The 13,640-nt window shown below is 32.7% G+C and overlaps 1 protein-coding gene across 3 annotated transcripts in view; it reads right to left on the bottom strand.

Annotated features, from left to right (window-relative positions):
• The window catches only part of SEMA3A (semaphorin 3A), a 530,091-nt gene that overhangs the window by 412,040 nt on the left and 104,411 nt on the right, over positions 1 to 13,640 (bottom strand). For all 3 annotated transcript variants that reach the window (XM_054237353.2, XM_054237350.2, XM_054237351.2), the window contains one exon: positions 10,938 to 11,015. The gene's annotated coding sequence lies outside the window, so the exon portion shown is untranslated. The remainder of the gene's footprint in view (positions 1 to 10,937; positions 11,016 to 13,640) is intronic.

Below are 13,640 nucleotides of genomic sequence, written 5' to 3'. Positions count from 1 at the left end.
GGTATATTTCGTGGTTAAGAAAGAGAGGTCTGAAGACAATCTAAGAAAAGCTTAATAATTAAATGAATAATAAAGAATATTATTTTATTAATAATAATACTTCCTTAATAATTAAAGAATTGTATGACCTTGGCCAGTTGTGGTGGCTCACAACTGTTGCAAACCTGAGAACAGAACTTTGAGACCAACCTGGGCAATGTACTGAGACCTCAATTCCAAATAAATAAATAACCTTGAATAAATTCTTAATTTCTCCCAGATTCAGCTGCCATATTTATAAAGTAGCAAAAATAATAGTACCAATATCACAGTGGTGTTGAGATAACTAAAGGAATAATTCTCAAATTTCAACCATATAAGTTTTCAACCATTGTTAATTTTATTATCATTATTCAGAGTTTTTATAGTTTCATCACCAATATTGGAAGACATTTTGGAAAGTTGTTCTGAAAACATCAGACAGATTCAAGATACTATTTGCTAGAGTTGTATAATAATGAATGATGGTAAACAAGGACAAATATGTCACTGTGAAATCATTATTATTGTACTTTGTAATCTTATCATTTCAATTATGGCTTCTTGTAAAATTTTATAACTTTAACATGGTCCAGAACATAAGAAATCCTTTTCTGTATTTATAATAGAATAACTATTCTGTTACTTATTTGTGTTTACATAATTACATGGAACTCTGGTATTTTTATTGATAATTTTATGTTAACATCCATTTTCTTTTTTTAATTGTACTTTCAGTTCTGGGATGCATGTGCAGATCTTGCAGGATTGTTGCATACATGCCATGGTGGTTTGCTGTCTCCATCTCCCCATCACCTATATGAGGCATTTCTTCCAGTGTTATCCCTCCCCAACCTCTGCCCCCTGCTGTCCCTCCCCAGCACCTCACCCACTAACATACCCCAGTGTGTGATGTTAACATCCATTTTCTAATGTTAGGGATGTATGTAAGAGTATGGGAAGGCAGAATAAAGATAAAAATAAAATTCAAAAAATAAAGTAATTGTCATAATAGTTAGGACTATGGGCTACTCCAGAATAGGGCTGAGTAGGCTCTATCTAGAGCCCTGCTCTATGTATGCAAAAAGCAGTGTCCCTTCTTTAATCCAAGTATGGAAACATGCTGCAGATCTAATGGATGAAGAATAAGTGCGGAGGTGACAAAGTGAACAGTGGTAAGGGAGTACACTGTACAGCTAGCTAGAGGAGGAAATAGATGATGTGCCCTGACACAGATCGCCATGCTGCCTCAGAAGCCAAAGTAGCAATACAAGAGTTAGTCTACAAACATCTGCTGAAATTCTCTTTCAGCAAAATCACATCATCTGACAAATTCCTGACACACCTTATTGAAAATTTCATCCATCAAAGATAAAGGAAATGAATTATTTAAGGAATGGCTATTCTGGCCCTAATTCTAAACCAACAAAGAACTGATTCATTGAGAGAAACAGAAATCCTGAGAGGACACAGTTCAGTGATCTAAAGTTTCATGACAGTTTGGGAGATAGAGACTAGATTGCCACTGCCTTTTCACTTTTGGACATTTGAAAATATATATCCACGTGCCTTTGTCTTAAAGGCAAGTGCTGATTATTTTTGGTGCATGTTCTTTCAGTTTTTCACTCCAGTTCTTTAAAAACAAAAGTTTTAACACTTTCTTTAGATCTATATCTATCTATAAAATATATATGAACATTTAGTTAAATCTTTTAATATCTATAAAATTAAATATTTTAATTTTGTATTTTTTGCATTCAATTTTATAAAATAAACATGTTCCCACTTAATTACATGGCTTTGCCTATTGTGAATGGCTTCAGTACAATAAACTTTATGGTTTAGAGAACACTGTGATTGTAACTTTCACAACTATTTTGTTCCTCCTTACTTCTATAGGAGCTGTGCTGTTTTTGTGATATTGTTATTAATTCCAGCCCCTTGGTATAGACCAATGTTTCTCATAGTGTGATCTAGGGAACTCTAAGCTTTTTTAAGAACTTTTCAGGGGCCCTGCAAGGTCAATATTACTTTTAAAATAATATTAAGATATAAGCTGTTTCTTTCACTCTCATTCTCTAGTGAGTGTACAGTGCAGTTTTCCAGAGGCTGCAGATGAGTGCCATCACCACAGATTGAAAGCAGATGCAGGTATGAGAACCCATCTTTAAGCCAGACGTTACTGAGATGTTGAAAAACATGAAGCAATGCTACTTGCTCACTAATGTGTTTTGTTTTTGAAATATATCTTCATTAAAATATGTATTGGTTAATGTATGATCTATTTATTATGGTTTTAAAAAGATAATAAATATATATTATAAAATATGTTTTAATTTCCATTACAGTAAATACTGACAAATATAAACAAAACATTTTAAGGTCCTCAGTGATTTTTAAGAATGTAACTAGATTCTGAAACCAATAAGCTTTATATATTGACATAATCCTTGGTCATATTCCCTTAAAACATTCCCTGAAAACACCTTGTACATTGACCTCTGTTAAAGAAAGGAAATATAGAAACACAGATATACAAAATAATTTTTTAAAATAAAACTTATAATTTTGTGTTACTAAGTATTTACTTCTTAATTCCATTTCATCATTCAAGCTTAGAAATCCATCACCTTTTTGGATTACAGCTGCATGTTTTGTTGGGTTTTATTTGTTTGTTTGTTTTAGAACTTTAAAAATCATTTGAATTTTCACGTTTAATTATTTCAGCCACAAAAAAAGAGTATACCGGTATATGGCACAATAAACTATAAATATTTATTACCCAAAATTTATTTTGTTATGTGACATGGGAACCTAAGCATTTATTGTGCTTCCAAACAGCAAAAAACAATTTTCTATTCGCATTACTATGCTGTTAATTTTTTTCAATTAATTATAGATCAGAAGCAACATTTTTTTTTATAAGAAAAGAAAAATAATCAAAAGTAACTTTTGAAACTAAAATAAGCTAGTAAATTGAGAATAAACTGTGCCGGTCAGGCAGGCCCTGAGGCCATAGAGAGACTGAGGAGTGAGAGAAAAAAGAGCAAGAGAGAGAGGAAAAAAAAGAGGTAGAACTGTAGAATTGCTTGCATTCCTTTAACCACAAGAATGAGGGCAGTTAAAAACAGAATGCATTTGACCAAATAAAGACAATTCTTGATCAAAACTGCATGGTGCATTAACTCTATTCCCAACTGTCCAGCAATAGGACCCGGCCTTACCATTACCTTGTGGCTATGGAACTACAAAGGGAATGGAAAACACATGACAATTAAATAATAATCATTAGGAATAGTGATACAGGGGATAGCATCAATTTAATCCTGTAGGGAGAACTGAGGGGTTTTGGGTGGGGTTTATGACACAGGAAAATAAATGATGTTTTGACAAGGAGGAAGAGGTACAAAGCCTACATGCTGGAGAGAACATTGTCTTACCCAGTTTATTCAAGTACTCATGTTTGGAAAGAAATACCCTATACATTAAAAGTTTAGAACCAATAAAAGATGTTCTTTTGGTGACTTTATGTTTCAGAATAGTCTAGGTATAAAAGTGCTTGGTTTGCACTCTGTCTCTCCGCATTTACTATTACAATGCCCACTCTATACTTGAGATAGAGACTGAGAGTATATTACTTGTTCAGTGTCACAGAGCTTATAAGTATTGAATGCAGGATTAAAACCCTCATTTCTCTTTGTCTCCACAATTAATTCCCTAAATGAGTTCATTTTTGTGATGATTTCTTTAACAAAGTAAATTTGACTGTATCTCATACTGTATTATTATTTTTTCCCATTGGTCTGCTTATTGTTTAAATTGGTAATCATATTTTTAATGTGTTGACATCAGGTTATTTCTTGCTATTCATCAGATTAACACTTTTCTGACATTTTTGCTGCAAAAACTTCAAAATCACTCTGATGTTATTGTTAAGTGAACTTATACATTAACATATTTTTATTTACAACCAACTCTAGATGCAATCTGATATTGAGAACTGTATGAACATCACAGGATAATAATTCTGAGATTGTGACCAGATAACATATCTATAATAAATAACATGAATTTAATATTGAAGTATTTTATCTTGACCAAGTTAAATTAGAACCTTAAAATTATATAATAATTTACATTTGAGTAATTTTAACAAGGTTATGAAAACCAGCTAAAAGAAGTAGAGATACTACTCTTTAACTAAATGATTTAATTATCACATTTACCAATAAGGAAAAACAAAGGCGTTTCTACTACCTTTGAAAAGCTTGCATTGAACCTGTCACAGAAAGAAAGATTCTTGACTTTCTTTATGCCAAAGGTCTCCTTCTCCACTAATTTTTGACTTCATTTTGCCCTCTCTGATTTAATTTTATGTTAGCCAACATAGTATAGTGCAGTGCCTCAGAAATGAAAATTTACCTCATCATATATGTACTGTGAACCTAGTAGTAGGTTCCACAGATCTGAAGTAGGCCCATGAAATACATTTTCAACTAAAGCAGAAATATATGATCCCATTATAAAGCTGACAGTGTAGTGGAGAAACTTAAGCATTAACCAAATAATTACAATTACAATAAGTGGCATAATAATGTCATATTAAAATGGTGAACTATGATGAAATGATCAATATTCATTTACTAAAACAGTAAAGTACTTCAATCGGCTATAATCAAGTTTCTAAGCAAACCACCATAGAAGGAAATGGATCCTTGCTGCCTAATTCTCACTTCATCCCCTGTGACTTCCATAGGTTACAACCATGCTTTACACTCAATCAAGCAAGGACGTGGAACACATACTCTTTCTGCTTTAATAGATGAGCACTCCAAGGCTGAATTACTTAAGTCTCCTCAAGAGATTCACTTGGTGCATCCATAAACAACAACTTAGAAAAGGTCTTTCTGTGCAATGAAAATTCACATCATTTTCTGAGGTATTTAAAGTGATAGGCACACTAGCAGTAGATTGCTATTCTAAAACTAACCATATAAAAAGGATAATTCAAATCTAGCTACTTGATTATGCAGGATTTTTTTCTTGTGCTCTCACTTGATTCTATAGACAGAAACCTGAGAATTTGTTCCAGCAATATAATGTTTTAAACAATTTACAAACACGATTATGCCTTTAATTTTTGTACAAAAACTTAGTTTTTGAATAAATTGAGGTGCAGAGAATTTAAACAACTTTTTCAGGGGCCTGACCATTTATCTATGACATAGGTCTATTAATCTGCTTCATAGACAGGTCAATTAATGTTTTTAAGTAACGGACAGCAAGACCCCTCTAGGAATTGGGGCTAGAGTAGAAGACAGACAGACATTTTCTAATAAAAAATACATGTATAGGTGAGATGTGGAATTACCAATTGTGAATATATCTCCACAATGTAGTCTAATTACTTAATTTTTCATCTTAAAGAAAGAGGCAAACAAATGCTAGTTGATTTAATTTAGTTTATATGCCACTGCCTTTAAAGGAAGTATTCTTAAAGTAGGCCAGCAAATCCTCAAAAATAATCTACATAATTTGTTGATGTCTTTAAGAATCCTAAATATATTTAAAGAGCTAATACATGTCCATAATTAAAACATACTTTCTTTAGAAAATAATTGCTAAACAATAGTTCTGCCAAAATTTTCTCTTGATATTCCAAGGATGAATTTGCTACAGATGATCAGAAGACACAGTAATCTAGCACAGCTACATATAGGTCTTCCAATTATTTCAGAGAAAGTAGACTGGATGTGAGTTGAGGCTTAACAAAAGTCTAAGGTTTTGATAGGATTTGTAGAGGGAAAACATTTCAGACAGGAAGAATGGAATGAAAAAAGGCCTACAGGTGAGAAAACAAGACTTGGATTTGGAATAATGAGTAGACCTATGTATATATAGGTAGAGGCAGATCCAGTTGAAAATAGAGACTGCAATCAAACTATGCATTAGGAGAAATATCTAATGTAGATGATGATGCAATGGGTGCAGCAAACCACCACCATGGCACATGTATACCTATGTAAGAAACCTGCATGACCTGCACATACACCCCAGAACTTAAAGTATAATAAATATTTTTTTAAAAAAGGAAATTATCTCAAGAAGTAAGCTAAAGAAAGTGCACTGAATTCTTTAGAGTACCATGAAATTTCCCTTAGCCAAATCTACAGTCCTGTTTATTTAAAAGAATCTTGCAGGAATCTTAGGTTTATAAAATGCTGGACTTAAAACATTCAATAAATACATAATAATTTTACACATATTCTATGCTAAGTACTAAAAATAGAAACATCACAAATGTAGAAATAATGTTTTCAAGTACCTTGTGATTTGAGTAAACAAGTGAGCACAATGCAATACTATAGATTCTATAGAAATTATAACACAAATATTTAAGCTTACTTATAGATAACCCATGATATTTCTAAAAATACAAGCCTCAAAAAATCTATTTTTCTTTATAAATTTAAAAATAGTCTGCAGATTCATTTACCATCATGTTGGTAAATCTTGCTTAACAAAACGGTGAGCTTCTGACAATAACTCGGTAATATTTTGTGAAATTTAATCCTTTATTTTGTATGCAACCCAACAGAAAGCGACCTGCATGTCACAACCATTTATGGATATAAATCATTGTCATATTTAGATGAGTTGTAATTAAAAGAATGTTATTTATCTTTGTAATGAGAGTTACAAGGATAAAGATCATTTTAAAAGCAAGGCAATTATTTTATGCATCACTTAAATATTACATCAGTAGGTCAAAATTTTGGTATGGCTTTATAGTTTTATGGTGTTTTTATGAACTGTATAATGTATTTATACATTATAAATATAGTATATACATAGAAACTTACTGGCCATATAATGACCAGAGTAAGAAAATCTTAAAGCAAAAGATGAACAAAAATAAGCACCTTACCTAAATGACTAAGAGTTTCCAACAATTACTATAATTAACATAAAAAAACACATTTTATACCTATATAAATAATATATACAATTTATCTCACCTTGATTATTTTATAGCAAGTGTGTATGTGTACAGATATATATATATATATACATATACACACACAATACATGCACATATACATTTAGACATATATTCACTATATATCTAGCATAAATATACATACAAACACATATCAGCTATATAATAACAAATGTAAGATATAGTTATATATAACTTGTATACATGTGTATATATACAAGTCACTGGATTTTATATCAATTATGTATCTTCAATATAGATTTACCATCAAGTATATAACCAGCAAGGAGACTGCAGATATCACTAGAGCATAATGTGAATTAATCTCCTTGGGAATTAGTATACTGATGTTTTCACTTGAAACAATAAACTCAGGTTGCCGAAACTGAATCCTAGTGAAAATAATATAGAGATAGACAGATAAAGCACACAAACTTATATTTGGAGTCCAGGACAAACTTCAAACCAAGTTAGAATCAGACACTTTACAAATTTGGGATGTCTGGAAGCTTTTTAAAAAATATGTATTTTAATATCCTGTGTTCTCTATGGACTTATCCCTAATATACCAATGGTGCACTATCATTTTTCTTTGGAAGCAAGCAGAAGAATCATTTTTAGTCATTCCAGAAGTTAATAATGTGCTGTTGAAAGTGACTTTTGGAATTCAACACACTTTTTAAAATCAGTTTCATAACTCCAAGTGACAAGAACAAAGGCAATAATATTTGCCACCCTTTCATAATTAGAAACTAAAATGTAGCTCATTTATGAGACTTGCCATGAAGTGATAGATTTGGTACAAAAGAAGAATCTAGTCTTTAGATGTTTATATTGAGCAGTCTTTTAAAGAAATATATTCAACACCCAAATTCTGCAGACTAGAAAAGACAACATATTCCTAATCTAGTTATTTGAAAATGTCAATTCATTTATTTAAAAAAGATTAGATGACCACCTAGTATATTTCAGGTGGTAATCTAGATACCGTGGATAAAATGGTGAACAAAATAAAGACTTACAGACATGCCATTTTAAAATGAGGTGACAGATACTCAACAAATGACCAAAGAGGTAGAACATATAACATTAAGTAGTAATAAGCATCATGATGACAAATAAAGCAGAGTGAGTGGATATTGAATGGGGGTGTCTATTTACTTTAGGCTGGCCAGGGAAGGCTGCTTACAGAAAAATGTAGTGATATGTGCTGAGAGGTGAAGCATGAGCAATGCTGAAATCTCTAATGGAACTGTCCTTGCTACATTCAAGGAACAGCAAGGAGGTGGGTGTTTTTCAGGTGAGGTGAACCATGGGAGGTACTTAGCAGTAGTAGAGATCAAAACATTGAGGTTACAGGAAGAAGTTTGGATATTATCTTAAACTGTGAAAAGGTGCCATTGAAGGGTGTCTGGACAAGGGAATTATCATGCTGACATTTTAAAATGATCATTCTGGCTGCTGTTAGAAGACTGAAGTGTAGAGGCAAAGGTGAAAGTAGAAAGTCGATTCCAGGTAAGAGATTATGACTGCTTGACAGAAGAATGAGAAGCAGAAACACTGAAAAATGGTACTTTAGATTGGTAGAGAAAAACTATACAGTTATATGCAACAACTGTTAGTATTTCAAAAACAAAGAGCTTTTTCTTGGGTTCCTACTATTTAGAGAGTATAAATAATGTGGCATCTGTGGTTAGATTAAATTATAATACTTCCTTCTCTCAAGTAATAATACAGTACTTTACTAGTTTGTTACGTTGTTTTTCATTATCATAAGTTATATATATATATATGTATACACACACATATATATACATATACATATATATGGATAAAGAATCATACTATAACTCAGAATACTTTAAAGCAATCTGCAATTGACTAACTTAATGGCTTTTTTTATAACATTCATTATTTTTAGTCAATTAATTATATCTTCAGTAATAAAAAAACATCAAATTTTATTAATTAATAAATTAATAATTTTATATGAATTAAAATTAGTAAAATAAATATTACTAATTTTATCAGATAATGTTGAGATAATTATCAACTCAGATGATCCAAAAATGCAGCTAGGTAGAGGCTGGACCTGTTATTTGAAGGACGTATAAGCTTTTGTCAAGATGGAAAGTCATTCCAAATAGGAAAGGAAGCTGCAAAAACAAAGGTACGGATGTGGAATGCTTTTGGAATTATGGGTAGCATGAATAGGTTAGTCTGACTGAAGCACAAAATTTTAATGAGTATAAGTAGAAAACAAACCTAAAGAGGTAGAATGGAACCAGATTCTTGAGAACTTCAAATAGCAATCTTAGGAACTAGTAACTTATTCTGCAGGCAAAAGGAATTGCTGGTTTTGAGTATATGCATAAACTGATAAAAGACATTGTGTTTAATAATGCATAGAGATTTAATGTGATAATATATGTGATCGCAATGCATAAACTTTGTCTCCACACTGCACCATGCATGTTTCATAGCTCCAGAGCCTCATTAGAGAATGAGCAATGTGTGCACACATAGGCCAATAGCTTATATTTTAGCATAAGTTTCCTTTCAGAGTTATATAGCTCAGCCGATACCTCTTAAGATACAATACAAAAAATCTATGGAAATCATGAATAAATTATACTTTTCTGTAAAAGTTAGATGTGATAGGCCTCAAATGCAATTAAAAAGGAAAAGTTAGAAACATTTGGTTGCTCTATTGAATTGGTACTTTAACCATGTGCCAATTCTAGTTTTATTGTCTCAAAGCCATGTCAATTTATAAACATTTACTTTATCAAGTCATTACATTTAATATACATTATTTTGTTTAGACCTCAAATATACTTTTATAATGTATATTTTTATTCTCATTTTATGGGGAAGAAAATAAATTCACAGGAATGAAGTTATAAGATATAAAGTCTCTTTAGGGACAAAAATAAGGAGACATAGAATGGCAATTAGATAAACCACGAGTTTAATATAGCATGCTCTCAGGCAGAAGAAAAGATTCTCAGTTTCCCTAAGTTTTTCCATGTTAACAACACCTGTGGATGAAACTACTTAACCATATAAAACATGAGAATAGATGATAGAGAGAAGGAGAGGAAAGAGGTAGATAGGTAGGTATATGGATAGATAATATGTATACCTATCCTATCTAACATATATACATTGATGTACATACATATAGGTTAAAAGCACAGGGTCACATAAGTAGTTACTGATAGAACCTCCTTCCAGTAATATTAGGTTGGTGCAAAGTAATAGCAGTTTATATTATTTCTTTATTATCTGTTCTTTGAGAAACTTGTCACAGAATCAGATATGCCTTTCTGTCAAGCATGTTGATGTTTACCACTGAGCAACATACAAGATGGCTCAGAGACTTTTATCTATACCATAGAAATGAGGGACATAGATAGCTGAGGCATTTAAAACAAGTAAAATTTGAACAGCAATGATAATAACATCTAGAAATGGCCATTATCCTTAGTTTCTACCTTGATGCAGAATACTTGAGTTTTTTAAAAAGTAATTTCCTAATACAAAATTTTGAATTTTTATGTAAATTTGGAAGAGCATTTAGTTTTAACTGTTCACTAACTATAGTGTCAACTCATAATTAATATATAAGAAAATATTAAATCATGAAACATAATTATAGCCACCTCGTTACTTACATAAAGACAAGTTCTATATCTCATAGAGGCTGAGAAACAATATTCTATATATTTGAATTTGAAAAAATGAATAGAAACCTGATTGGATATTTAATTTTGCACTTAGGTTGTTATTTTGAAGACTTTGGCTTTAAGAATACAAAGATGTTACTCTCCGTAAAACTATTTCAGTTCCAGTTAAAGTCAAACACCAAGCAAAGGATCATATGCCTTTTAAAGATGAAGGGTTTGCTTCCACTTACCTGCTAAAAGGCCTCTTCTTGATGAATTATTCCCTTTGTTTTGTTACACTGTCCCATGGATGGTTTTTTTTAAATATTCTGGAAAGCAAAGCAAACAAGTAATTTGCAAACTTTGAACTTTTATGAAAACTTGAAACTTCTTAGAAAACTGGTTTAAAAAACAAAAAAAGTAACACTTCTTTCCTACTGCCAGTAGTCTCTTCCACGACACCTTGGAAACGTTACTGATCCCGTCTCTCAGGCATTGTTAACCTCTTTGTTCTCTCATCACTGGCCACTCAGAGCACTATTATCTCCCTCACTTCTTCCCAAATTGGATTCTCAGAGATTATTTCCACTATTTGTGTGTATAAATTTGGCTCCTGTCTTCTCATCCTCTGTTTAGCTGCCTTATCTTTTTAGACAAAATCTGTTCACCCTCTTAACTGCTTTAGACATTTCCGGCTATCCTCTTTCACACTTCGGAGCTATGATTCCCTCCTTTAATTTCTGGTTAACTCACTGTGAGTGAGTAACAGTCAACTTAGCATCTGGCTTCACAGCAACGAAGCTATTTTTCATGCAATTATTCTCAAATGCTGTTAAACTTAAAGGCTTAGTGTTTTGGCACAAGTTGAATAGGAATTCTGGATTCTACAGTTTTCATGCTTATGTGACACAGCAGCCACAGATTTAGAGGCCATGGCAAGAGGTTGACTGGGTGGATACAGTGGTGACTCGTTTAATGTGTCACTCACTTAGAGTTTTAGTGCTGAAAACTGCATTCAGAGAAACACACGGGTGGTTATTAAAGGACACGGGCAAAATCATTTCATAGAAATCACCTGACCAGAAAGTAAAACATCTACAGCATGCCCTCTGTATCTCAGGAAATCAAAAACCTTCATAGTATCCCATGACCAAATAATTAAAAATATATGTTAATTGTTAAGATTAGAACCAGAATAACTTTTCAAATAAAAACTCAGTTGCTTTGGTGCTAGATTGCACTACCGGCACCACTTCTCCCTCCCTTCTTATCTCTTTGATTTTTGCCGCATGACTTGCCTTCTTCCCACAAAGGGGGACACTCTATTTCCCCACTCTGGCTATAAGTTTCATCATGAGACTTGCTCTTGAAAATAGAATGATACAAAAGTGACAATATGCCAGTTCCAAAGCTGAGGCCTCAAGATATTTCCATTTTCTCTCTTGTCCTTTTGCCATCACCATAAAATGTACGTACGTGGGCTAACCCATTGGTTTCAGAAGAATAATGAAAAATATATGGAATGGAGAAGCCCTTGCTAAGTCCCCCATCAAGCCCAAACTAAGTAAGTGTCTCCAGTCAACCTGTAGAAACTAGAGTGGGCTCACATCAGGTATCTCCTGTGGACCAAGCTGATGGTTACTTTAAGGCCACCAAATTTGCTTTAATTTGTTATTCCATAATAGCTCTTCAATAAATGTAAAATAGAATCATTTCTCAATAAGGACAGAAATCAGTTACCTACAACGTTATCCAAAATCATACTTCATCATAGTTATGTGAACATATTTTCAAATAGCCATCTCTTAGAAAATGTCTGTAATCATTATAAACAAAAAGCGAATAGGATCAGTAATCTTCTATTATGAAATAAAACAACAGGTATTTTCTGAAATAATATGAAATCAACCTGACTTAACCCAAAGTAAATTTATGTATTTTTTAATCACACAGTAATTTATCCATAAAATTAATTTACAGAATCATGCCTTTGGAACATTGGCAAAGCTATAAATTTGTTCCTGAATTTCCAAATTCAGACAGTACATCATGGTAGTGAAGAACAGAATTGCAGAGATGTAGACTAATGGAACGGAACGGAGGCTTCGGAGGCAACACCACAAATCTACAACCATTGGATCTTTGACAAACCTGACAAAAACAAGCAATGGGGAAAGGATTCCCTGTTTAATAAATGGTGTTGGGAAAACTGGCTAGCCAATGTGCAGAAAGCAGAAACTGGACCCCTTCCTGACACCTTACACTAAAATTAACTCCAGATGAATTAAAGACTTAAACATAAGACCTAACACCATAAAAACCCTAGAAGAAAACCTAGGAAAAACCATTCAGGACATAGGCATAGGAAAGGATTTCATGACTAAAACACCAAAAGCATTGGCAACAAAAGCCAAAATAGACACATGGGATCTAATTAAACTCCAGAGCTTCCTCACAGCAAAAGAAATAATCATCAGAGGGAACTGGCAACCAACAGAATGGGAAAAAAATTTTTGCAATCTACCCATCTGACAAAAAGCTAATATCCAGAATTTACAAAGAACTAAAACAGATTTACAAGAAAAAAACAAACAAGCCCATTCAATAATGGGCAAAGGATATGAACAGTTTTCAAAAGAAGACATACATGAGGCTGACAAACATAAGAAAAAATGTTCATCTCTGATTGCTGCATAATATTCCGTGGTGTATATGTGCCAAGGGGAGGGCCAGCGGTGGGGGAGAGCTGGGGAGGGATAGCCTGGGGAAAAATGACAAATGTGGGTGAAGGGGAGAAAGGAAGCAAAACACACTGCCATGTGTGTACCTATGCAAATGTCTTGCACGTTCTGCACATGTACCCCAAAACCTAAAATGCAATAAAAAATTTTTTAAAAAAGTTCATCATCACTGGTCATTAGAGAAATGCAAATCAAAACCACATTGAGATACCA

Source organism: Callithrix jacchus, chromosome 11 (genome assembly GCF_049354715.1).
Source record: "Callithrix jacchus isolate 240 chromosome 11, calJac240_pri, whole genome shotgun sequence".
Taxonomy (NCBI): Eukaryota; Metazoa; Chordata; class Mammalia; order Primates; family Cebidae; genus Callithrix; species Callithrix jacchus.
This window is presented reverse-complemented; position numbering and strand designations above follow the sequence as displayed.